Source organism: Bombina bombina, chromosome 3, assembly GCF_027579735.1.
Source record: "Bombina bombina isolate aBomBom1 chromosome 3, aBomBom1.pri, whole genome shotgun sequence".
NCBI classification, from domain to species: domain Eukaryota; kingdom Metazoa; phylum Chordata; class Amphibia; order Anura; family Bombinatoridae; genus Bombina; species Bombina bombina.
The window spans coordinates 733,309,758-733,334,005 of record NC_069501.1 but is presented as its reverse complement, the minus strand read 5'-3'; the positions used below and the strand labels follow the sequence as shown (position 1 = coordinate 733,334,005).

At 35.0% G+C, this 24,248-nt stretch overlaps 1 protein-coding gene across 1 annotated transcript in view; it reads left to right on the top strand.

Annotated features, from left to right (window-relative positions):
* ZPLD1 (zona pellucida like domain containing 1) overlaps positions 1-24,248 on the top strand; it is a 431,915-nt gene that overhangs the window by 115,320 nt on the left and 292,347 nt on the right. The window lies entirely within an intron of this gene.

Below are 24,248 nucleotides of genomic sequence, written 5' to 3'. Positions count from 1 at the left end.
TCTACTCCTGCCGGGCCATCTACTCCTCTTCAGCCATCTCCTCCTCTTCAGCCAGCTTCTCCTCCTCAGCCATCTTCTCCTCCTCAGCCATCTTCTCCTCCTCAGCCATCTTCTCCTCCTCACCTTGGTCATCCCAGTACTCTTCCTTCCACTCTTCCCACAACATCTCCAAGGAGAACTCTTCAGAGTCGGCAGTTGCCCCTCCCAGAGCCTCAGCCCCATGGGAAGAGGGGAAGGAAGAGGAAGTAAGTATTTATTTTCATCTTTAATGTTTTTTTTATTTAATGTGTAATGGATAGGTATGTGATGATGTGGTTTTCATACACTTGTGGACCACACTCTGTATATAATCTACTTCTATGGGACCGGGTCCATGGAGGCAGATTGCTTGCAGAGTGTGGGTTATAAGTGTGTGAAAACCACATCATCACATACCTATCCTTGTTCATGATATTGATTGGTTTCTGTGATGTGATGTCCAAACTGTTTCCCGAATCGCAAACAAAATTACCATTACAATTATCCATGATGGCATATTACTGTTTGAATGCCAATAACACAGCTTAAAGGGACAGTCAGAAAATTATTGATTACAAAGAAAACACTGTATTACGCATTATCAAGTTGGAAACAACAAAACATGGAGAAATACGTGTGACTTATGTGCTTAACCTTGTATCTATGCCTAGGAAAAATGACCACTTATTTGTTGTTCTGACATAACAACCTTTTAGATATCAATGATCAATACATGGTAAATAATATGCTGTATGAGCACAAGGTTTTACATATACAAATGCTATCCAAATGCCCTATAGTGGTCAAATTGTATAATGATTACATGCACTCTTCAAGCTCGAAGAAATGAGCACACGAACCTCATAGGTTTAGCTAGCAAATTTAAATAAACAAAGACAAATGATTAATTGGTGAGAAACCTTTGAGATCATTGATATTACAAAATTGACTTTTAGAATAATGCAAAACATTATTTGTTTTCTAAACTGTCCCTTTAACAAAATTACATATGCTAACACATATTTGAAGCTTGTTGGTATATCTACATGTACTTTGTCAAAAATTAAATATTGAAATCAGATTTATATTGACGTGTTAAATAAAGTATATTTTCTTAAAGAGACATTATTGTGTTAATTTTTTTTAAGAAAGACATTTGTTTGAACAATGAATATGGTTTAAAGTCCTTTTAGGAGTGGGGGGTGAAAATATGCTAACGATAATATATTTGAAGATTAAACAATGTGGAACTCATACATGATACAAAAATCAACATTTTCATTAAAGGGACAGTATACTATATTTTTAACAGAACTGTATGTAATAGACACTACTACAAACAACAAGATTAACATATACTGATATCAATATTACAAAGCTTCAAACACTTTCAAAGAAAATCGGGTTAGCTCTATTGAAAATATAGATGAACCCTCATTACAACCGTAAAATAAGACAATACCCCATCATTAACATATGAAAAGACCCTTTACACAAATAGTAGAAAGCTGGAGATGGTACTCACATGAAACTTAGAGGCTTGGCGAGGAGTCTGATAATTAATTACATTTTCTTTGAACAGAAGCAAAATGAAACGTGTATTTGTTAAACAATGGTCTATCTAACTAGAGACAAAATAAAAAATTTAGATTTATAATGTGAGTGTCTAATGAACCTTTAATAAAATTTACAACGAAATTACATTTAGAAGAAGTCGGCATCATATATTTAGCATATGATAAAGCTAAATGCATATTGATTACTTTATTCTAACACAATAGCGCATATTTATTAATTAGATATCTTTAACATTAAAAACAACAGTCATTTTTCTGAAAAAGGAACATATTGTTGACAAACATATTAAACAACATGGACTATAGAGATTTGCACTTGCCTCGAAATATCATATGCATGAAAACATTTTGCTTTCGTTCGTTTATTCAACCAGACATCCAGCAAAAGAGAATGTGGTGGTCTTTATCAGCTACGGGTCAACAATGTAACATCATGCAAATAATACATATTCGCAAGGTTTTTAAAATTGGCTGCAGTCACAAACGTGTTTAACGTGCACAAACAAATATTGCGGGACTACGTAATCCAATCATAAGTTTTTTTACCTTTGCATGTGACGTCTTAACATGGCGCTTCCTTGATCACGTAAGAACGCCATCCAATAAAAGGCACATTCTTGATCACGTAAGAACGCAACAAAAAAAGGCGCATCCTTGATCGCGTAAAAACGCCATCCAATAAAAGGAACATTCTTGATCATGTAAGAACGTCAGTCAATACAAGGAATCATTGGACAGCCTGGCAGGTGACGTTTTGAGCAACATGGCGCATCCGAGATAGCTGAAAAACCGCAGCCAATACAAGGACTCAGTTGACAGCTTGGCATATCACTAAAAAACGTATTTATATTTTAGGAACTAGTATGTGTCTAGATTGCTATCTAGGAATGTCACCAAATCATGAATCATCTTTTCGGACTTGAATGTCCCTTGAACTATAGCTATGGTGTATATCTTTAACATTTAAAAGATACACATGAGAAATACATATGCCATTGATGTTTTAAGATATGTTTGGATTGTTTTGGAATAACAATAATGATACATGGATTGATTAAACGTGTAATTTATTCAAGTTTAAATATGGTCAGCCTACCTATAGCCATATATGGGAGGAGAAGTATTTTTTTAACATATTTTTAAACAAATATTCATCATCTAAAATATTTGCATTACACACAGAGATTTATTTGGTTACACTTTTAAAATAAGATAGAATAGAAAATGAAATACATGTGCTGTCAACATTACAATAAGATTGTTTATTAATAAGATTATATGTCCTTGTTCATGTAAAAAGGACAAAAACGTTTTAGAAATGGAAATACATTCATTAACAATTGTGCTCACCATCCCTTAAAGGGACATTATTTTGTTTTTAAAAAGCGGATACACATAGACAATACTATTTCAATAAAATGAACACTTTACAGGGATTATATCATTGTATCAATCCTCAGATCATTTGTTAAAGGTGCATCAATTCATGCAGAGTTTCTAAATACACACATGGATGTGAAAATTGAAATATACATATATACACAAATAACAATCTATATATACATATATAAAAAAATTACTATGCTAATCATAATCATGCAATGATAAAGCTAAGAGAAAAATATATAAAGACAAATAATAAGATTACATTGGAGATATTAATCTTAAAGTCATTTACAATTGTCTTACATATATGATTTTTAATATAAAAATATTTTTGGTAGGTGCCTTTAAGGATCAACAAGATAAACTAGAGCTTTCAAAAAATAACATGAAGAATGAGGGCAAAGAATCGTGCAATTACATGTCTTTTATTAGTATGTAAGAAAACATCAACAACGTTTAGAAATAATCTTGTAAAAATAAGGAATATTTGAGCCATATGACAAGGTAACACAGTGCATCACAGTCCATGAAGAGAGTTGCCAAGGGCCACCATAGCCCCATTGGAGACATATGACAAGGTAACACAGTGCATCACAGTCCATGAAGAGAGTTGCCAAGGGCCACCATAGCCCCATTGGAGACATATGACAAGGTAACACAGTGCATCACAGTCCATGAAGAGAGTTGCCAAGGGCCACCATAGCCCCATTGGAGACATATGACAAGGTAACACAGTGCATCACAGTCCATGAAGAGAGTTGCCAAGGGCCACCATAGCCCCATTGGAGACATATGACAAGGTAACACAGTGCATCACAGTCCATGAAGAGAGTTGCCAAGGGCCACCATAGCCCCATTGGAGACATATGACAAGGTAACACAGTGCATCACAGTCCATGAAGAGAGTTGCCAAGGGCCACCATAGCCCCATTGGAGACATATGACAAGGTAACACAGTGCATCACAGTCCATGAAGAGAGTTGCCAAGGGCCACCATAGCCCCATTGGAGACATATGACAAGGTAACACAGTGCATCACAGTCCATGAAGAGAGTTACCAAGGGCCACCATAGCCCCATTGGAGACATATATCAAGGTAACACAGTGCATCACAGTCCATGAAGAGAGTTGCCAAGGGCCACCATAGCCCCATTGGAGACATATGACAAGGTAACACAGTGCATCACAGTCCATGAAGAGAGTTGCCAAGGGCCACCATAGCCCCATTGGAGACATATGACAAGGTAACACAGTGCATCACAGTCCATGAAGAGAGTTGCCAAGGGCCACCATAGCCCCATTGGAGACATATGACAAGGTAACACAGTGCATCACAGTCCATGAAGAGAGTTACCAAGGGCCACCATAGCCCCATTGGAGACATATGACAAGGTAAAACAGTGCATCACAGTCCATGAAGAGAGTTGCTAAGGGCCACCATAGCCCCATTGGAGACATATGACAAGTTAACACAGTGCATCACAGTCCATGAAGAGAGTTGCCAAGGGCCACCATAGCCCCATTGGAGACATATGACAAGGTAACACAGTGCATCACAGTCCATGAAGAGAGTTGCCAAGGGCCACCATAGCCCCATTGGAGACATATGACAAGGTAACACAGTGCATCACAGTCCATGAAGAGAGTTACAAAGGGCCACCATAGCCCCATTGGAGACATATGACAAGGTAAAAGAGTGCAACAGGCACAACAATAAACTTTTAAAAAGGCCAAATGGCAACAATAAAACAAAACAATCAACATGTGGACGGAGGATTCTTATCTGCCACCTTGGAGCATCTCCAGATCCTCCACTTACTGGTCATCCTCTTCATCGTCCTGTGCATGTCCAGCTCCAGATTCAGGCCTTGAACTTAATCGCATAATTTCACGCAGAGTCAAGTCCTGAACCCGGAGCTGGGCCTGCATGGTGTCGTTCATCCCTCTCAGGACAGCTGCGTTCCTCAACACAGCCTGCTCTACTCTTGCTATACCTTCTAGCATGAGCCATGCTGAGTCCCAGCCTAAAATAAAGAATAAATTAAATATTAAGGATAATTACACAACAGACGAAAAAAAATAGAAAAGATACATTGTCATCATAAAGACAAATCATTCTTTACATCAATTAGTTTAAATTTATTCTTTACACATGAATTAGGTTATTCAGACAGACCGAAATCATTAAAGGGACAGTTTACTCAAACATGTTGTCCCCTTTAATTGGTTTTAGATGATCCACTTATACAGCTTGAGTGTATCAAATCTTGTTAAAGGATTTACATTGTACTTAAATTAGCAATTTAAATATTTTAATTATACTGTGGTAGGCACACCTATCCTTAAACATTTTGGCATTGAGGACAAGCTGTGTAAACATAGCAACCTGAAGAAATTGCATTCCCACTGGGTTAGACAAGAGATAATGTATAAACATTTGTACATTAATTGTTGGATCCAAGTAGTGGTGATTGGTATATGTAGTGATATCCAATTAAAGGGACACTGAACCTAAATATTTAATTGACTGATTCAGATAGAGCATGACATTACAAATATTTAAAAATTACACATATTCTTTAAATGTTTGAATTCTATAGCTAGATTTTGAATGCAAGAATGTCGCTTTTTAGGGCAGGCCATATTTGTTTATCAACTTTGTTTGTCCCTGCTGGTTGATGGATACATTCATCCAACAATAAAGAAATGATGTCCACAATTATTTTATTTTTTTAAATAATTATAGGCATTTATTTGTTTCAATAAAGATATCAAGAGAATGAAGAATAATTCATAAGAGTAGTAAATTATAAATTTGATTAACATTGCATGCTCTATTTGAATCACAATAGAAAATATTTACCTTCAGTGTACCTTTAAGTATTTTATAATGTTGATTTTGAATGATACTTACAGCTGTGCCTGGGAAGGACAATCCGACACCCAGGACAATGAAGGTTGAGACAGGGGGGAGGGATGGGATTGGCTTGGGGAGGGATGGGATTGGCTTGGGGAGGGGTGAGCTGCTGCTCCAGGGTAGGCTGTACAGCTGGGGAGTGGGGAGTTGGGGTCTGGGCAGCTGTACGGGCCATAATACGGGGAGAGCGGCGAAGGGGGTTGTAGGGGCGTTTTTTGGGAGGGACAGGAAATGATGAATGGGAAGGGCCGGCAGGGGTCTGGGCATGGGCAGGAGTCTGGGCATGGGCAGTGGTCTGGGCATGGGCAGTAGTCTGGTTCTGTGCAGGGGTCTGGGCATGGTTAGGGGTCTGGGCAGGGGTCTGGGCATGGGGAGGGGTCTGTGACTGGTCAGGGGACTGGGCAGGGGCGGAAACCAGATGACCAGAAGTGGTGGATCCATCTGAAAATTTAATAAATATATATTAACATCTCATACATCATGAAATCAAATCAACGCATTTCAAATTGATTATGTTTTCAATATACTTCGAAGTGTGTTTGAATTTGTAAACAATTATGAAATGAGGATATGGTATGCATATAGGCACTCAGATGAATATCAATTACTGTCTGAACAATTATAACATTATTATTGTGTTTTGGCCTGGAATATGCATGTGACATAATGATGGCATGAATTATAAATTTTTAAATAAAAATATTTTTTCATGCTGCCTGATATAGAAAGGGGGCAGTAGTGTATTTGAACAGACAAATAATATTCCTTTTTAAAGTGCAAAAGCTGTAGACTTTGAATGTCTTCAATGAAATTATTTCAAATAAAGCAACATGTTGGAAACATGATAGATATATTTCACATACCATTAGACTCCAAGGCAGCCTCTTCCTCCTCCGTCACATATGTTAAATCAATCTCTGTAAAACATAACATGTTGTGTACACGTTAAGAACAGATATTATAACATATGTTACTGTTGATCAAATACACACATCAATGTTGCATTAAAGATATACACACCCATAGTTATGATTTACATCATTTTGATGGAGCATACAAATTACATTAGATTTGTTATTCTCAATGATTCATATTTTCGATGTATTGTTTGTATTAATTTAAAAATCATAAAAGCATAGTACATAGAACATTTAAGATTTCTCATGTGTGTATCACTTGATGACTGTTGTCAAAAAAGAGCATGGAAACAAACATATGCTATACATCTTCTGAATAACAAATGTGTAGACTAATAAAGTTTAAATTATTAATCTTTTAATATTAAAAGAAAATTAATATATAATCAGAAGAGAAAATTATATGTTTGTTTCAAATGTTATGCTTCATCAGAATCATGCTCATAATATTGATTACCAATACACCTTCAATGACATATAAATGAGTCAATGGACTTACCAGGAGACCGCAAATGCGGCTCTATGTCACTGCTGGATTCCTGTGGGCTCACCACACCAACTCTCTCTATGAATGATATAGATATATATTAGGAAACACATTTGGGATATCACTAAATCACATCTGTCTCAAATTTTAAGATTAATCAACTTGAAAATGTGAAGAATAGAGCAGCCATTAAACCAGAAAATGCTTGATTGAATCAAGTAGATTCTGTTAAAAATGATGTATTGAACATATGTTTAATTTCAGACTATATTAGACATCAAACTCATCTCATACGATGCTATTGCATATCTAAATATACCCATTGATCAATGTTCTTAAAAGAATACACACAAACCACATTTTGAAGAGCAGCTGTTGACAAATCTAAACAAACACATGTGGCACATCGAGCCATTTGTGCAATGTACAGTAATCTTGTTTAGGACACAACACATATTTATCACAATACAAAACCAAATTGATTAGTACAAATATGTAATCATGGTTCTGTTAGAGTATGCTGATATCTGTAAAGTAACTCCAACAGTGAATATGTGAATTATATATCAATATTGTTTAATCCAAAGAATGTAAAGATGAATGAATCTATTGTTTATTAAAGGGACACTGACATGATTAATTTAAATCATTGATTTCTCTGTTCAAACTGTTCAAAATGATTTAACATTGACTCCTATTATAATTTGAATGTTGCTAAATTTTAATCTTAAAGGCAGATAAGCAATATTGTATTCAATAAATATTGTTTGTTGAAGGTATCCACCAATCATCAATAAAAACCCAGGTTGTTCAACCAAAATTGAGATGCAGATAAACGTACATTCTTGATTTTAAAATACATTTAGCAATAGAATATTTCACATATGGTGATAGTATTATATTTAAATGTTTATTAATATTGCATACTCTATCTGAATGACAGCATTAATAATTGTAAATCAGTATCCCTTTAATATAAAATTATATTGATTTGACAATGTTGGTGTTAATGAATTCTCTACTCCATATGTTGATGTAATGAATGGGATTGAGCATGCAATTCAAATCTAATATGTTATTTAAGGATATCCAAAGAATTATTTATTTTTCATCTATTAAAGGGACATTACATATAAATATTGAACAATGTGGATTTAGTATGTAATGTTCTGTCCATGTTTCTAAGACAAATGTCAATTAAAATGAGACATACCATACTGTGACAAGCCCTGCCTTAAGGATCCAGCAGCAACATCCATATCTGTAATATATTAAATGAGGATTGCATATCATTAATACAAATCATGCCATGTTTAAAATCTTTACATTATTAGCAAATCAATTTTAAACTATTAATCCTTTGGTAGTCCCATGAGTTAATTGTTTCCTCAATTCAATTCATGATAAATATATCCTGTACTCTTATTTTCAATCAGTTGTGTTGTTTACTGTAGCTTTAATTATTTTTTGGTGTTATTTCATTCTCATCAATTGATGTGCATATGTTATAATTTATTTGTATTCTTCTTTTTTTATTATGTATAATATTGAAAATAAGAATACTGTATTCTTCACATATATAATAATTCACATTTCATTTTGACCAACATGTATAAAGCAATGCCACTTACAGCAAAGCCATGTTAACGTGTATGCGCAATTCCATTTTCGCGATCATTGCGCAATGATTCAAATCGGAATTACGCATCCGTCATTTAACCAACATGTATAAAGCAATGCCACTTACAGCAAAGCCATGTTAACGTGTATGCGCAATTCCATTTTCGCGATCATTGCGCAATGATTCAAATCGGAATTACGCATCCGTCATTTGACCAACATGTATAAAGCAATGCCACTTACAGCAAAGCCATGTTAACGTGTATGCGCAATTCCATTTTCGCGATCATTGCGCAATGATTCAAATCGGAATTACGCATCCGTCATTTGACCAACATGTATAAAGCAATGCCACTTTCCGCAAACCCATGTTAACGTGTATGCGCAATTCCATTTTCGCTCTGTGACGCATATTCTGTAGAGCGCAAGACACATCATTCCTATTTCATGTGTCACTAATCTAAAATCAGATATCTAAACATCATATGTAGTGTATGTTGTGAGATCTGTATAGGTTTAGTATCTGACTATATACACATTTTTTGATAAAAAAAAATAAATAAGATATTATATGAAGTTGGATAATTACCTGGTTCCGATTCTCCATCTCCTCCCAGGCCACCGGACGGAGAAGCAGCTGCCCTGGCCCCCGCGTCAGGACTTTCAGATCCCGCAGCTGGGAGGGAAGAAGAGGAGGCCGAGGATGGCGAGGATCTGAATCTTTTGGGGACCCGGAGATTGAGGAGCTTGCATAAAGTCACCTCATAAGGGAGTAGGTACAGTTTCCGCGGGGCCTCTCTTTTGCCACCTCTTTTACGGGCTTGTACCCAGTCCCTTATGAGGTTGACTTTTTTGGTTAACCGCAACCTCATATCTCCGAATCTCCTCATGATCTGATCCTGGGTCCTCTGGACGTCACACACCAATCTAACCGCATTGGTGATAGACTCCCAGAGGGCCTTCTTAACAGGCGCATCTGTCAACCTCCTCTTGTTCCCAAACAGCTGGGGATAAAAGTCCTTGACGGCGTGGACCAGTGCAGCGCTCTCCTCCTTGGTGAACCTGGGAGCTGACATGCCTGCTGGGTTGTCGATTTTTTGGTAAAACAAAATCAGATATACTGCCTGCAGGCATTAGAGAACTGACAAAGATGGCAACGTGTAATGGACTTTTATATGGTGAAGTAAACATGAGATGCACCATGGGACAAGTTATCTGTACATCTGATTGGATAAAAATTTGAAATATTGTTAGAATGTCTGTGAGACCATCCTGACTCAAGTTGTGTTTGTGTTTTGAACTCTGATTGGCCGTTCCTTAATGTTTCATATCTTAGTAACTTCCTTACACATACCTCATGGTGGTGCTGTAACTTCATTTTTCATGTAGACTTATTTGTAACTCATGGGCCTGTCATGCGGATATGTGTGACGCAGATTTAATATCCGTGATCCGTTAAATATTAATGATTAAATTTTATTTAACATCTAATACTGTCACATTATTAATGTTGTAGACATTTCTCGATTTAATAACGGTCTGTTTCTTTAATACAAATACACATTTAATATTGTATGTCTTTATTGTTCATAAAATCCATTTATTGACTTATTGTGAAGTATTGATATTGCTCTATTAAATGTATTTCATAATGCACATTGATTGTGTGCTATTGCGTGACATTAGACTCTAATGTTTAAAGATGCTAATCTGGTGTTTCAAGATGCATTTCACACGCAATATTTCTGAATGTTCAAATTCAGGTTATAAGGTCATTCACTTGGATAATCTGTTTATAAATGTTAAACTACAGGTTTGTTTGTTATTAGTAAATAAACCTCGAGCTTGTATTTGTCTGAAGTGCTCATATATGTTATTGTGCAATGGCGTCTTTATTTTTAAATAGACATTACAAACAAACAATTGTATCAAATGATCTGTAGAGAAAGAAAATTGTTTAGACTTTAAAATGTAAATCAATGTATCTTAGTATTTAGATATCCTCAACAGAAGAAATTTAAATGCACATGGTTGAGACAATCACATAAGGCATCTCTGTGCATCCACCAATCTTCATCTACTGAGCCTATCTCAATATGCTTTTCAAGCAAAGTATGTCAAGATAGGAAGAGAAGTAAATACATTCTTTAAATCTCTTAAAGGGACACTGTCCAAACAAATTTAGCGTTGGTGATTCAGATTGAGCCTGAAATGTTAATCAACATTATAATTTAATCCGATTCTCAAATGTTAACAATTATCTTGTTATCTTTCTTTGCAAATCAATAATGATATTTGAGATTACGGACAATTTTTTAAAAAAACGGGGTTGTCCTTGATGATTGTTGGATAAATTAATCCACCACAAAAAACCAAGTTCAGTCCAGAGTACTGAAGCTAATAAATTATCTATTTAATGCCTTATTTTTAAATTAATGATAGCAACATCACAAGGAGCATTCATAATATGAGACAATTTTTAAATTTGCTTAAAATAGAATACTCATTCAGAATGTATAAATCATTAATTTTTTAACTGTCTCCATTTAAGTATATTTTTAGTTCATGTCCCTTTAAATAAACATTTCACAATAATGCTTGAAATATCAGAAACCTAGGCACCTTCCTTTTGATAAATTAGTATAACATATGAGTCAATAAAATTTAGATTAACTTCTGGATTGTTTTACACACTGACTGAAATATATATTGTAAAGGAGGTATTTCGGAGTCTTCAGCTTAGAGGGACATTAAGCTATATGTTATGTATGCATTTTGGATAAGATTATAATATTTGAACAACTTAATATGTTTTGGTATTCAATCATTAGATTGTAATTATATATATTTTTTTATTAAATACATATCTACATAGGCTATTTTGATGCTGATTGTTGTTTGCACATAGATACCTTATGTAATTGACTAAGATATGTGCATTGATTTTTTTTTTACAAAGTATATTTAAAGACTGAATGTAATTCTATAGTACTTTCTAAATATGTTTAAATTATTTTATGAATAATGTAAAAATCAATACACAATATACTTTGTGAATGTCCCTTTAAGGACCAAAACATTTGTAATGTTGATTTAACATTGTCAAAATAAACTAATGGGGAATGAAAATTATATATAGATATGTGATGTCTAACCCAAGAGGTAAGATTTTAAAAACTACATAATATTATTAACTATAGTTAAATGACTCCACTAGAAAATCAAATCGATTAACCTGCCATCCAATAACTAGCTTGTGAAAAATATAAAGTTAAATGACCTACCATTTATAAATGTAAAATTTTAATAATTTTTGAAAATAATGTTTTGAGATACCTAAGGAAGATACAAGATCTTATAAAATTAATTTTACATTCAACAACACTGTCACTTTAATGTAATTGAACCACTTCCCCTTCTTAAAAGTGTAAAAAATTAATTTTTGTGAAATTGACTACATATCCAAAATTATTTTAACATCTAATAATTTCTAAAGAAAAGCATCGATGGATCTCACTCCCCAATGAATGTTAAAAAAGATAGTTTAATGTAATATTCTCTGAATCAGTGGATTTTCAACAATTAAAGCATTATTTGACAACTACCAGTCATGGGAGTCAAATTGATTTTTATTGACAGATTATTTGGATATTTATTATAATCTGTTCCAAATAGTGTATTTAATACTAAACGTTATATTATTACCATTTTAAAATTTAATAGTTACTGAACCAAAAATAAAAATATATTCCTGGAAGTCATCAGATGCCAATCTGAAATGTAAAAAAATTTTTGACAAAAGTTAATACACACGTAGTCAAAGATTCATAAAATACATTTACAATCATCTTGTGTCTATGCTCTAACTTTGTTCAACATTTTTTAAAGATATTTATTAATTATATTTAATAAAAATATATATGATTTTCAAATTATACATAAAAATGTATATCAAATTTCTACAATATATATGTTGAACATAAATGTAATATTTCATGTCCATTCAAATACCTCTATATCAACTATAATATGTATTCCTTTTTATGATTGTGATCCTTAAATATCTAATGATGAAATATGTATGACTAATTTATGTAAGCTACCAATAATTAACATTCTTCCTGTGATTCTTAACTAGCATGCATTGCTACACCAACCTGGATAATGCATGGTCTTTGAAAGTCAATTCAGGGCTAAACAGTTGATCTTCAATAGGTGTCTTATTCATCATTTCAAAAATAGAGGACTGAAATCCCATCTAAAAATTATAAATTCATCTAAGTGTCTGATTGTGATCCCTAAATATCTAATTAAGAACTAAATATGACTAATGTATGGAACCTACTAATAGTCAACATTCTTCCTGTGATTCTTAACTAGCATGCATTGGTACACCAACCTGGATAATGCATGGTCTTTGAAAGTCAATTCAGGGCTAAACAGTTGATCTTCAATAGGTGTCTTATTCATCATTTCAAAAATAGAGGACTGTGAAATACCATCTAAAAATTAGAAAATCATCTAAGTGTCTCCAATAGGATGCCTCAACAGCCTTATTCTATTAAATAGTTGGCACTTACCATGTGAACATGTCTTTGTATGCTTTTCAAGGTCAGCAGATTTGAAAGATAATGGCAGACATGATCCCATTGGTATACTTCAATTTCAATCTTGGCTTTTTACACTGTCAGTCTGGGCAATCTTCACTGTCAGGCTTCTAATTCTTCCCTTTCAGTCTTTAGATTAAGTCATCTCCCTAATGGCATAAAAGGTTAATTCATAATTACTACAAGTGTGTGAATCATTTCTCTAGCCCTCTCCCACCCCCCATTTCATAAGAAATTTCTGTCACTAGCTTACTGTGTAGCATCTTGTGTTATGTTCTATCAAGTGTGAAGATGAGTCATATTGAACAGAACAAACCTCTAATGTGTGACATTGAACCATAGTCATGATAGAGGATAGTTATGCTAGAGGATCCCTTTCTGAGTATTTACATTTTAAGTAATGTGTAAACTAAATACTAGTTTAGAAAATGTATGCCATATGATGTATTTGTGTACAATTCATGCCAGCAACAGTCCAGACATTTATACTTACCAGCTGATGTCCTCTTTAAAAACCAGGTGGCAAAGACTCGCTACAGGACCCAATGGCCAGAGCATCACCTATATTAATAAATGAAACACATTTTTAGCATTTGATGAACAATCCTAACATGTTTGCACAATTCTCTACTTGTCATTTCCCTAGAGTTCACATCTATTGACAATACTCCAATCTAAGTTCTATTATTTACCGTCTAAAGTTGCGGTTAATGATGTCTGCTCTGACATTGAGGCCCTCATCCCGGAATGGCCCCTCTAGAACAGGATCATCCTCCTCATCTCTGAGGAGGTTTCTGTCCGGCCGGACGGCCTGCAGCATCCCAGCCCGCTGTGCAATATTATGCAGGACGCTACAGGCTACAACGATCTTAGCCACCTTCTTTGGGTTGTACTGGAGGGCTCCTCCCGACCTGTCCAGGCACCTGAACCTCATCTTCAGGAGCCCGAACATCCGTTCAACCACCGCCCTGGTTCTCTTATGAGCCCTATTGTAGCGCTCCTCAGACACATCAGTCGGGCTACGCAAGGGGGTAATGAGCCAAGGCCGGCTCATGTACCCAGAATCACCTATAAATTATGAACAGAACATAATTCCAACTGAATCCTCAAAATAGTATTTGTAGTACAATAAAATGTTTTGTACACGATAATCCATTAACAAATGTTTATTTTAACTTAAAAATATCTAGTTCAATATTATTCTCTATCTTCCCATTTCAGCTAAGACATGCTACATATGCGTATTTCTCCTAAATCAAGCCTTGTGTAAAATGAAAACTACATGGTTACATTACATTCTCTATCTGAGCATTTCAGGTAAGACATGCTACATATCTGCATTGAACTAAAAGACATTTGCGGAAAGAGACAATGATATGGTTAAATTTCATTAGCTAATATCTTCCCATTTCAGCTAAGACATGCTACATATGCGTATTTCTCCTAAATCAAGCCTTGTGTAAAATGAAAACTACATGGTTACATTACATTCTCTATCTGAGCATTTCAGGTAAGACATGCTACATATCTGCATTGAACTAAAAGACATTTGCGGAAAGAGACAATGACATGGTTAAATTGCATTAGCTAATATCTTCCCATTTCAGCTAAGACATGCTACATATGCGTATTTCTCCTAAATCAAGCCTTGTGTAAAATGAAAACTACATGGTTACATTACATTCTCTATCTGAGCATTTCAGGTAAGACATGCTACATATCTGCATTGAACTAAAAGACATTTGCGGAAAGAGACAATGACATGGTTAAATTGCATTAGCTAATATCTTCCCATTTCAGCTAAGACATGCTACATATGCGTATTTCTCCTAAATCAAGCCTTGTGTAAAATGAAAACTACATGGTTACATTACATTCTCTATCTGAGCATTTAAGGTAAGACATGCTACATATCTGCATTGAACTAAAAGACATTTGCGGAAAGAGACAATGACATGGTTAAATTGCATTAGCTAATATCTTCCCATTTCAGCTAAGACATGCTACATATGCGTATTTCTCCTAAATCAAGCCTTGTGTAAAATGAAAACTACATGGTTACATTACATTCTCTATCTGAGCATTTAAGGTAAGACATGCTACATATCTGCATTGAACTAAAAGACATTTGCGGAAATTGACAATGACATGGTTAAATTGCATTAGCTAATATCTTCCCATTTCAGCTAAGACATGCTACATATGCATATTTCTCCTAAATCAAGCCTTGTGTAAAATGAAAACTACATGGTTACATTACATTCTCTATCTGAGCATTTAAGGTAAGACATGCTACATATCTGCATTGAACTAAAAGTAGACATTAGCGGGGGGAAAATATATGGTTAAATTGCATCCTATAGCTGAACATTACGCTAACATTTTAAAACTACAGTGGCAATTGTCACAATAATTAACCATGTTGTGCACAAATACTCACCAACGAGATAACCAGGGGGCATTTGTCTTTCCTCAAACTGTCTCCACAGGGACGACAGAGAGAGGATGCGGGCATCATGACAAGCCCCTCCAAAATTCGCACACACATGCATAATCCTCATCTGTGCGTCACAAACATACTGCAAATGTTTGCGATTTCTGAAGGGCGAGTCATCAATTGGAGCACGCAGCGCAATGTGGGTACAATCTATGGCTCCCAAGACATTGGGCATTTGAGCAATATCAAAGAATTCCCGCTTCAGGCGCCTCCAATCACCATCATTCTGTGGGAATCCTATGTATTGCTTACTGATACGTACCATGGCGTCCAGAAAGTTATCAAACACCACAGAGAATGTACCTTGAGCCAGACCATGCATGTACAGTTCTCCGGATTGAAAACTCCCAGAGGCCAGGACGTATAGACAGCTTAGCATCTTACTCATGGCGGGAACAGCAGTCCTTATTCTTATACGTGGCTCCAAATGAGGTTTAAGAAGATCGTAAAGGCCAATGAGCTGTTCGCGATCGAGCCGATACTTATCAAAAACCTCAAAGTCGCTCATGTTTTCCAAGGTGGGTCTCACCCTGTAGACACGAGGACCTCGAACCAGACGACCCCTTCGTCTCGGTCTGAGCCGCCGAGGCTGCCTGATTTGACCAACAGCTAGTTCGCCAATAGCAGCACCAGCAGCGTCTACCATGTCATCGTCATCCATCTTTCAAAACAGCGTAACAAGGTAAGCACCAACAATGAATCTCAATGTGAAAGTGTCAAATATCACACATACAGTGCATGTTTGTAATGTTTGATCATATGCGTAATCAATATTTCTTAAACGCGATCTTATAGTAACAAGCACACGTCCAGGCTAACATGAATGAAAGTGCATAGTTGTGTATAATGTGCATCGAATGTGATCGATAAATGTTGCTGCAATATTGTTTGTAAACGATAAAGTAACATCTGCCATCTGTAATATTGTATATATAAGTGATTGCCGAGCTGTCAATATTGTATGCGTCCCTTTAAAATCGCACTAATACTGAATAACTTCCGGCTGTCATCTGTAGTATTGTATATATAAGTGATTGCCGAGCTGTCAATATTGTATGCGTCCCTTTAAAATCGCACTAATACTGAATAACTTCCGGCTGTCATCTGTAGTATTGTATATATAAGTGATTGCCGAGCTGTAAATATTGTATGCGTCCCTTTAAAATCGCAATAATAATTCCGAACTTCCCGTCTGCCATCTGTAGTATTGTATATATAAGTGATTGCCGAGCTGTCAATATTGTATGCGTCCCTTTAAAATCGCAATAATAATTCCGAACTTCCCGTCTGCCATCTGTAGTATTGTATATATAAGTGATTGCTGAGCTGTCAATATTGTATGCGTCCCTTTAAAATCACAATAATAATTCCGAACTTCCCGTCTGCCATCTGTAGTATTGTATATATAAGTGATTGCCGAGCTGTCAATATTGTATGCGTCCCTTTCAAATCGCACTAATGCTGAATAACTTCCGTCTGCCATCTGTAGTATTGTATATATAAGTGATTGCCGAGCTGTCAATATTGTATGCGTCCCTTTCAAATCGCACTAATGCTGAATAACTTCCGGCTGTCATCTGTAGTATTATATATATAAGTGATTTGCGATCTGACAATATTTATTAATTGTGCCATTGAAATCGCCCTAATAATGCTGTTCCAAACTGTTGTTTACGTATATGTTGTATTGTAGTATTGAGTGTTAAAGTTCATAAAGGGGCGGTACAGTCGTGAATCTGTGATGTGTATGGTTGAATCTTCTAATGACGTCATGATATTATTACCCTGCCTATGTAGTTCATAAATCCTCATTGTGTTGTTGTATTGTACTACATTGTTATTGTGTGCTGAATAAAATCTAAATGTGTGCTTTGTGGTTGCGTGATGGGTGATGCGTGTTATGTACATATACGTATATATTGTGATTGTGTCCCACATATGCTGACTTCTATATAGCGGTCTGGCATTATTGTTCCTTCCCATAAAGTGACATCTGTAATCTGGTGTAATGATGTTCTTGTTGTACGTAATTCCTAATGGTTTCTGGTGATGGAATCATGATGTTAAAAGTACAGTAAAATCCATATGTTGTGTTTTGTGATTCCTCGAGAGAATGTAATGTGTTTGTCCCCCATCATTTGAATGCACATGTATGAGTGAATGTTAAAAGTAATGTATGTGCATCCATGAGTGATCATGTGTTAAGCCTATGTAGATATGCTGTTGCTGCAAGCATATGAGTTGAATAACTGAAATGCAATAATAAAGGTAAATGAGAATTGTTTCCCATTGTGTAGTGTTTGTGAATCCTGAAAAGTTGACATTATTTTTGTGTAAATGTAATATTTTTAAAACTAAAATGTTGTTACTAGTGATGTTGAATTGTAGTTGATGTAATATAAAAGTCTGAAAGAATGTAATGGTGTTGTGAATATTCAAACAGTAAAATCCATAAATCCACCATAGGGAAATAGTCATTTCTTGATCTATTTATCATAGCTGTGTCTAACGCATGAAATCATGTCTTTTCTAGCGCTGATATTTTGAGTTTTTCTGTCTACGCTATTTGCGTGCGTTAGGGAAATGAGGGTTTCGCGTGCACAAGCACGTCTTCCCAATAGAAGTCAATGGAGTCTCTGAAAATTGGTCTTTTTTTTTTTCTAAGACTGGTTTTCCTCGTAAAGTGAATGACGTCATGAGCTTTTGTGAAAAAGTAACTAAATCGTGTTCTTTTTGTAATAAATAAATATTTTGTGTATGTCATATGGTGTATATTGTTTGTATGCATCGATGAGTGTATGTTTGTGATAATGTTATTAGTTAGATGTAGGTATATGAGGGTCTTTTCCCGTGTGTCAATGTAAGTCAATGGGAAAATGGATTTGTGTTGTTTTTTTTCTAACACCCGAGATCTCGCAACTTTAATCCTTTGTATTTTGATGAAAAATTATTAAATATGAAAAATAAACATAGTGTAGTGTTTGTATGACTGTAAGTGTAGTTTGTGTAATATTTTTTATTTGATTCGTGGATGTTTTTTTGTCGGTATATCTTTACTACTGGGTCAGAAGTGTCGGTAGAAATGTGAGCGTTAGGTTTTTTTTGAGTGTCGGTAACTGAACTCTAAATACCGGAGTACGTAAGAAACCCGCGTTAGGAGCCTCTAACGCTGGTTTTCACGGCTAACGCCGAACTCCAAATCTAGGCCTAAATATGCTCAGGGATTACAGCAAAAAAATATATGACAAATTTTAAAAGCAATGTTATTGAAAACAAAAACTTTGTGGGATACCCCATATGTTGCTTTAAATTCATATATATGTTGAGTGTTGTTTATTTTTAATGACACATTTTTAGCTTCTTTAAGCAGCCACTTAACTTAAAATCCAAGTAGGAAACATGAATTTTGTGAAGCTAAACTTGGAACCAAAAACGTATGTTTTCCTTATCAGCTGTATTCAGCTCTTTATGAAAAATGAATAAGCTTCTACACACAGGTGTAGCCAGAGAAACATCTTATTTGTTATAACTTGGTCACATTGCTTGAGCCATATAAAATCTATTTGATGTAAAAAAAAAGTCTTGCTGGCTACAAATCACTGCTGTATCTACTTCAAATTAATTTGCAACCCTCCTGATATTATATTTATGCAGAATACATAACTCATATATACTGTTATAACAAGCAGACTTTTGTTGTAAAATGTTAGGGGCAAAATTACATATGCGGTGTAAGTTTCAGCGCAACTGCTGAAACCCACGTCACCTGTAAGTTCACCTCGCACATCAGGTGAATCATATAAATGGTGTCTGCAGATGCTATACTGCCATAAGTCGGACATACTGGCGAGGTTCAGAAATGTGCGCAACTACACATTTCTGGCATTGCCAGTGACTTACATGTCAGTGACAAAAGATAGCGGAGGGTCTCCTATGTTGCAAAAAACTCTTTATTGTATATTCATATCCAGAACAGGATCAGAAAAAAAAGCCACAATGTTTCGGGGGCGAATGCCGTTGTGGCTTTTTTCTGATACTGTTCTGGATATGAATATACAAAAAAGAGTTTTTTGCAGCATTGGAGACCCTCCGCTATCTTTTTTACTTATATGTTATGAGAGCCAGGTAGTAGTTCTTGGCGGGTTTCCTTCTCTAGATTGTGTGCTGGATTCCACTCTTATTTGAATTGGCAGTGACTTACGCCAGTATATCATCTTGCGGCGCGTAAGTTAAAAAAAAAAAAGTTGAAACCACCTGTAAATACCTAATCTGGCTAAAAAAAAAATAGATACAACATAAATTGCTAAAAGTGCCTACAGTATACATCAATAAAATATCATAGTGCATAAAAAGAAAAAAAAATCCAAATATGATTAATTTTTGGACTTCTGTTTTTAGGAAGCTCATAGAGCTATATTTCTTGCTCTATGATAACCTTGATTAATGAGTTCTAAAGGGTAATCTTTTTCTGAAAATCTATTTTTCAGTATTAATGCCAGTTCTTCAAAAAACCTAAGATCTGAGCAGTTCCTTCTTACTCTACAGAACTGTATAAACGGAATGTTCAAATCACCAATAGGATTTCAGTAGCTCTCATCCTATTGGCAGATTTGAAAATATAAGCCAATAGGAATGAAAGGTACCTCATTTTTAAACAGGTACCTTGCATTCAAGCTTCAGTGTATGGCGGTGATCGTATGAAGAGGATCCTCCACTCTGGATGTCCACGCCACCAGCGACGATGCTCCGTGCCTCCACAGCTCTGTGCCTCCACACCGAGATGAAGATAGGAGATGTCCCAGAGATGAATGAAGATGTTGCCACCTGAATGAAGACTTCTCGCCGCCTGGATGAAGATGGATGTCGGGACTTTAGAAACTGTGAGTAGGTTTTCTGGGGTTAGTGTCAGGTTTTATTTTAATTTCTTTGGGTGGGTTTTTGTTTAGATTAGGGATGAGCAGTAAAAGAGCTGAATGACCTTTTAAGAGCAATGCCCATACAAATGCTGCTTTAGGGGCAATGGGTAGATTAGGTTTTTTTTAGACTTAGGTTTTTTTATTTTGGGGGGTTAGTTGGGTGGGGGGGTTTACTGTAATTTTTAGGTAAAAGAGTTGTTTAACTTAGCACAATGCCATACAAAAAGCCCTTTTAAGGGCTATTGGTAGTTTATTGTTAGGTTAGGGGGTGTTTTTATTTGGGGGGATATTTTGCTTTTATAGGGGTATTAGATTAGGTGTAATTTGTATTATTTTGGATAATTTCGTTTATTATTTTTTGCAATTTTAGAGTTTTTATTTTTATTAAATGGAAATGTTTTTATTTTTGTTTTTTCGTAGTGTTAGGATTTTTTTAATTTGTAATATAGGTTTTTTATTTTTAGTTAGTTTTATTGTTTTAAAATTGTAATGTTATTTTACTTTATAGTTTAAACTTAGTTTTTTTTATTTCACAGGTAAGTTTTTATTTATTTAAAGATAGTTATATTGTAAATTAAATTTATAACTAGGGGGGTGTTAGGTTTAGGGGTTAATAGTTTAATTTAGTGTGTTGCAATGTGGAGGCTGGCAGTTTAGGGGTTAATAGGTTTAGTTTATTAGTAGCGATGTGGGGGCTGGCGGTTTAGTGGTTAATAGGTTTATTTTATTAGTAGCGATGTGGGGGGCTGGTGGTTTAGGGGTAAATCAATTTATTTAGTGTCGGCGATGTTAGGGTGTTAGGTTTTAACATAAATTTCTTTTCCCCATAGACATCAATGGGGTTGCGTTATGGCGATCACCATTCCGCGATCGCAGGTGTTCGTTTTTTCACACCCTCTCTCCATTGATGTCTATGGGGGGAAGTGTGCACGAGCACGTAAAGTCAGGCCTTGGGTTTTGCATGGTATGGAGCTTAACGCACCATACCGAACAACAAAAGAAGGTTTTAGCTTAACTTGTGATGGCAGCGCTATGGAAAGTGCGATAACACTAATTTTTTGCGTTATTTATGCACCCGGTATAGCGCAAAACTTGTAATCTCGCAGTAACTGTTTTAATGTTGGAAGACTTTGTCTCCTTTTATTTCTGTTTCCCTGAAATATTTTTTGATCCTGTTCTCCCAAAAATCCTGCATTTTATTTGAGGCTTCATAATTTTCATAAGGAAGATATCTATCTCTATTGTTATTATTATGTTGATACAGTAGTATATTTTATTTTGACCCCATGATGTATTATGTGGTCTATCCATATTAGGTGCCCTGGGAGAAAAGTAATTAGAATTTGTTGGTTTCTATTGTTTTCTACCCATGGTGTATCATACAACCTAGAACCTCCTAGGAGAAAAATGAGGGTTAGATTTGGAATTTTGAGGGGTATGATGATTTATAACTGCTCTATGTCTATTTTTATCTTTAGGTTTTTTATATATGACCTCAGTCCATTTGTTGTCTTCTGACTTAATGATGTGATATTCTCTCAAATTTTACTACTGGACCCATATGTGTTGTGTTTTTTGTTATAATTATATACTGAACCTTCTTTATAATCTATCTCGTCCCTAGCCATTTTTTTATTTTTGGTCTGAACTAATTTCTTTTGAAATTCATCTGTTCTATTTGTAACACCCAAATCTAAAATTTTATATTTTTTAGATGTTTCAAATTGTTTCAATTCGATTTGATTTTTTTCTATATCTTTACTTGCTTTTGTGATTAAGGTTTCTCTATGATTATCATAAATTAGTTAGTTTGTAAGCACATTCATTGAGGACATCATCCCATTTCTTTAAAAGTTCCTCATTATCTTTAAAAGAACAACTCTTTGTTAGTCTAAGGCCACTGGGCCTCTTGTTAACATATTTCCTGAGGGTATCCACATCCCACCAGTGTCTATGCTCATCTTTAATTGCCGCTTCCAATTTATCAAATAATTGTTTCATAGTTAAGTGTTTTATATTTGGTGTATTAGTGTCAGATTTAAGAGTTAAGTGGTTGTCCAATATGTGTGAAAGCAGTAAAATTGTAATACTCGATATTGGATATGGTCCCAATATAAATCAAAAACCAAAAACCACAAAAACACTAAAATTCTTATGTGTAAGTGTTGGTCTAAACAAGGTTTATTACTAAATACAATAGCAACCATCAAGTAATTAGAAATATTCTAAACAAACATTGGAGTATTTTAACTTGTGATTCTACTTTTCGGAAAATTTTAGTAAAATCAACTTTATCTATCTTCACTAGACTCCTAAAAATTTGTTAGCCCCTAGAAAAGTAGTTACCAGAATCATGTCTGACAATTCTCCAATGAATAAAATAGTCATAGATAAACATATGATAAATCTAGGGAAGAGAGGTTTACATAAATGTGGTAAGAAACTATGTGGAATGTGCGATCACGTCAGATGGGTTTGGACCATTTTGTGCCCTACAATACCAAAGAGGAATTTAAGATCAAGTCCCGGATTACATGTGATACACAGTATGTGGTTTATCTCCTTAATTGTGTGTGTGGGCTTCAATACATAGGCCACACGCGTAGACCTATCAATAAGAGACGGGAGGAACATTGTAGAAACATCGATAACATCATATTAAAACAAAGTGTACCTAGACATGTGGTTTGTGAACATGAGGGTAATAAGGATTCCATTAGTATCACCCCTATAGAAACCATACCCAAGTGCTGATAGATTTACACATCTCCGTCAGAGAGAGACTTTTTGGATTTGGAGGTTACACATTTTAACCCCCTTTGGGGTAAATGAGAATATTGACATAGTCGCATTTAATAACTAATGGTGAATGTTATTGGGTTAACTTTTTTAACCTTTGTCATTCATCCATTTTAGTAGCTTTCAATAATTAGATTGATATCAGTTTTCTATTTTATTCTTTCTATATTATTTCATTCTAAATCTTGGTACTTTATTTTCTGTTCAAATTATATTGGCAACATTTGTTTCTATTTGATATTTATATTGTATTATGGTAATTATAGCTATAATGTAACTACATATTGTGGTATTACCATACCCTTATGTCATTTCATACTTTGACAATTTTTTTAGGCATATTTGTAGCATATACTTCTGTATTATTTTTGATAAGGGTATTTGTTTAGGTTATCCAGTTTGGACTCATTATTTTATAGGTCTTTGGGCATATATGATACAGAGTCTTCAATGAACAGATTGGCCAAGCACAATTTCAATTTCTTAAGTTGGGTATTTGTTATAGCT